We start from the raw sequence: 4,499 nt of genomic DNA, 5'->3' as shown, positions 1-4,499 counted from the left end.
CTTGTATACTGGAAGTAGACCTTATCCCTAAGGCAGCTACTCAACTGCTCACAGTAGATTCTACCATGGAGTTGATTACCAGTCTCATCATGGGGAATAACTACATCCAGCTGCCCAGTCACTGAAAACCAAGCCCAGCCAAGTTGACACATAACCTTAACAACCATACTTTAGATGTGTCCATCATCTAGATAGCAATTCCCAATATGTGGCCAATCATGTTTCATCTCCACCCTCTACTCGCCCCACTCCCACCCTGCATGGATTCTTTCAAGGCAAATCCCATTGGCTAATACTTCAGTATGCATCTCTGAGAGACTTAAAAAATTTAACCACGACACCAAGGTAGCATCTAAAAATCAACACAGTCCCTTTTGTTGTTGTTGTTGTTGTTTGCCATCGAGTCGGCCCCGACTCATAGAGACCCCTCCTTGGGTTTCCGAGGCAGTATCACTACGGAAGTAGGAATGCCCAACCTTCCTTCCAAGGAGTGGCTGGTGGGTTTGAACCGCCAGCCTTCTGGTTAGCAATCAAGTGCCTTAGCCACTATGCTACCAGAGCTCCTAGTATTATTTAATATCCAGTCATTGTCCTCGACTCATTTTTAAAATAATTGATTCATTGAAATAATCAAGATCATAACAGGCCCATATGTTCCATTTAGTTAATAAGCATCTTAAGTTTGTTTTCTCATAACAAGTTTATTGAAGTATAATTGGTACATAATAAACTGCACATGTTTGAAGTGTACAATTTGATAAACTTTGACATATGTATAGAACTGTGAAGCTGTGACCACAATCAAGATGGTGAACATATGCATCATCCTTGAACATTTCTCTGTGCCCCTTTGTAGTCCCTCCTTCGTAGTCCTCTCAACCTCACCTTACCATACCCCCATCCCCATGCAACTTTGATACACTTTCTGTCATTACAGATTAGTTTGCATTTACTGACTTTTTATGTAAATGGAATCATAGAGTATGTACTCTTCTTTTGGAGGGTGGGGTATGGCTTCTGGCACACACATAAGATTCATCCATGTTGTTGGGTGTAGCAACAGTTTATTCCTTTTTATAGCTGACTGGTACTGTATTCCATGAAAAGGAGTGAGCCTTAGTGGCAAAGTTGTTAAGTGCTCAGCTGCTAACTGAAAAGTTAATGGTTCAAACCCACCAGCCGTTCCACAAGAGAAAGATGTGGCAGTCTGCTTCTGTAAAGATCGCAGCCTTGGAAACTCTGTGAGGCAGTTCTACTCTGTCTTATAGTGTCACTGTGAGTTGGAATCAACTTGATAGCAATGGTTTGATTTGATTTTTTAGTATTCAGTTGATGGATATAAGTCAATTTGTTTTAGCCATTCACCTATGGTTTTCTGGTTTTGGCTATTGCAAATATATTGTTAAAAGAATGAAAAGACAAGACATAGACTAGGAAATAATATTGCAAAGCACATATCTGATAGTGAACTTGTATCCAGGGCATATAAAAAATGCTCAAAATTTAAACAATGGTGTGGTGATTCCCAAGCACATCTCTGATGATTCCATGTAGAGCTAAGCTACTCTGAGTTTCCTGGACAAAGATTTTTTTAAATAAATAAATAAATAAATTTTAAAAAATTTAATAACAAAAAACAAACAACCTACCAGAAAAGTGGACAAAATTTTAAAAAGCAACTTTACCAAAAATGAAGATGGTAAATAAGCACATGAAAAGATACTGAACTTCTTTACCCATTAGGAAAAAATGCAAATTAAAACTACAAATGAGATATTATTGCACACCTATGAGAATGGCTGATATATAAAATACTATGCATACTAAGTGATGGTGAGGACAAGGAGGTACTAATATTCTCCTTCACTATTCTTAGTAATGGAAAATGGTACAACCACTTTGGAAAATTGTTGTGTAGTTTCTTAAAATGTTAAGGGTACACCTATCATATGATCCAGGCATTCCATTTCTAGGTATTTATTGATGAGAAAAAAAGTATATGTCCATGCAAAGCTTGTACCAAATGTTCTTTTTTTTTTTTTTGTAAAAAATATATCTAACATGATATTTGCCAAATCAGCATTTTCAGGTTGTACATAATGTTCTTAAATCTCTCTTAATCTGTAAGAGTTTCTCTCTGATTTCTACCATTTCTAACATATCGATTGAGCCACCTACACTTTGGAGATAAACAGTAAATAATATTATTTACCCTTCTATAAAGAATATTTGACAAGTGCTCATATACTTTGGAGCTTTCTCACTGGCTTCTACTTTAAACAAGCTCTGATCTTCCACATTTGAGTGTGTACAAGCCCTTTCTAAAGTGTGATACTGAGAACTGTACTCAAAGCCAGTGTGGCCTGCTCAGGGCAGCTGGGGATATTATGTATAGTAAACATCTGTTTGTCTGTTTGTTTTCCCAGGATCCTTTCTAGATCTTATGTCTTTGTTGTGGCTATGTCTAATTTCACTCCATGGTGATAGTACAGCCACATGTCCCAGGCTTGGCTAATCAGATAACTCCATCCCCCTGGCCACAGGGATTCATTCAGGTTGTGCACTTGGCCCAAGCTGGGTCATTGTAGAAATCCCTAGGCAATCAGATCACTTACCAACAGGTTGCTAGGTGAACCCAAAACCAGAGCAAAGGAAATTACATTATCTTCAGGGGTGTTTAACTCTGTGGGTGGACATTGACCAAGTTAGCATAGCATTCTTCTCAAGGGACTAGGGATATCTAGGTTTGCTAGGAAGACAGTATCTTTCATTTGAGGCCATTATTAGAGACACTCAGGAAAAGTCTGGCAATGAAGTGCCTTTGTTCATCCATTTGATCAGTGCAGAAATACACCAGCCTTCTTGTATCATTTGGCCAGAACCAAGCCAGTTAACCAGTTGCCATCAAGTTGATTCTGACTCTTGGTGACTTCATGTGTACAGAGTAGCACTGCACTCCATGGGGTTTTCAAGGCTGGGGTCCTTCAGAAGCAAATCCACAGGATTTTTTTTCCCTGAAGGTACCTTGAGTGGGTTTGAACAGCCAATATTTAGGTTAGTATCCAAATGCTTAACTGTTTGTGCCATGCAGGGACTCCATAATTGGCCAGGACAATGACAATAAATGAGGATCAGCTTTCTGCAGTGCCCTGGTTAGCCCTTTAAGCTCTCTGATTCCAATCCCACTTTACCTGTCAAGCTACTACTTACCTGTTGGTGACAGGTTGGCTCTGATTCATGGTGACCTTATGTATAACAGAAAAAATGTTGCCCTATCCTATGCCATCTTCAGGATCGTTGGTATGTTTGAGTCCTCATTGAGGGTTTCCTTTATTTTTCTTGACCTTCCACTTGACCAAACATGTCTTTTTCTAGTGACTGGCTTTCCTGGTGGTATGTCCAAAGGAAGTAAATAGAAGTCTCACCATCCTCCTTATACCCACTTGACTAGCGTCCATCTCTTTGCTTTACCAAATGCAAACCACCCTCCAAGGTTCTTCTCGGCTTTATCCACAAAGAGCTCTCAGACTCCTCCATCCCCAGGGTCTTCTTTGGTCTCCTAACCAGACTGCAATGAAAGACAACATCATGAAAATAACCAATTTCTCACTGCATCCCATATGTGAATTTGGTCTTTCTAACCACATTTCAGGATGTCCGAGGTCAGATGTTCCTCTTGTTTATATAGAGAACCGGACAAGAATTTGATAAATGTTTACTGTGTACTGCAGATTCAAGACAGGTCCTCTACGAAGGTCCTGCCTTTACGGTGGTTGCAATATATTGAGTAGGGAAACAAGACAATAAATAAGAATATACCATATAAAGATGAAAACAAAAGAAGATAATGAGATATTCTGCAATGAGGGAAGGGGCAGCACTAATGTGGTGACCAAAGGATGCCTCTTGGGGAGGTGGCATTTGAGCAGACACCTGACTAAAGGATTGATTGGTTTCTTGCCTTCTATCTGGCTTTAGCTTGGGAGTAAGGACACTGACAGAAGAATTTCCAATTTTCTTCCCTCCTATGCTTCTGCCAAATTTCTTCCAAGTAGCCAGAAATGATCAACAGAACATGGCAGGCAGCCTGTAAGAGAGCCCCCAATGGTCCCCACATCCCAGTATCCATGCCATGTGGAGTACCCACACCATGAATGTGTGTGTCACTTACTGACTCACTGATTGTTTTTCCCCCCATTTATTGTGGTGAAAATATATGTAACAAAACCTACACCATCTCAACAATTTCTATGTTTATAATTCAGCAAGATCGATGATATTTTTCATATTGTGTGACCATTCTCATTATTATTTTTCAAATCATTCAACCACCATTAGCATAAACTCAATGCCTTTAAGCAAACACCCCCTCTTTTCTCATCCCTTTCACTGCTGGTAATGACTAATATTCTTTGGTTTCTATACATGTGGTTATTTCATATGAATAGATACAGTGTTTGTCTCCTTTGGCGACTGACTTATTCTCTCAGCATGATGTT

The 4,499-nt window shown here is 39.4% G+C and overlaps 1 non-coding gene across 1 annotated transcript; it reads left to right on the top strand.

Annotated features, from left to right (window-relative positions):
* The first annotated feature begins 1,501 nt into the window (after positions 1 to 1,501).
* LOC122150996 lies at positions 1,502 to 1,581 on the top strand. Its single transcript, XR_006163930.1, has one exon. It is a non-coding gene; the product is annotated as a small nucleolar RNA SNORD121A (small nucleolar RNA).
* The last annotated feature ends 2,918 nt before the right edge of the window (positions 1,582 to 4,499 follow it).

This window comes from Orycteropus afer, unplaced genomic scaffold (assembly GCF_000298275.1).
Source record: "Orycteropus afer afer isolate SDZICR_OR568_19922 unplaced genomic scaffold, OryAfe1.0 scaffold00281, whole genome shotgun sequence".
Classification (NCBI taxonomy): domain Eukaryota; kingdom Metazoa; phylum Chordata; class Mammalia; order Tubulidentata; family Orycteropodidae; genus Orycteropus; species Orycteropus afer.
The sequence above is the reverse complement of the archived record's forward strand: the minus strand, read 5'-3'. Positions and strand labels throughout refer to the sequence as shown.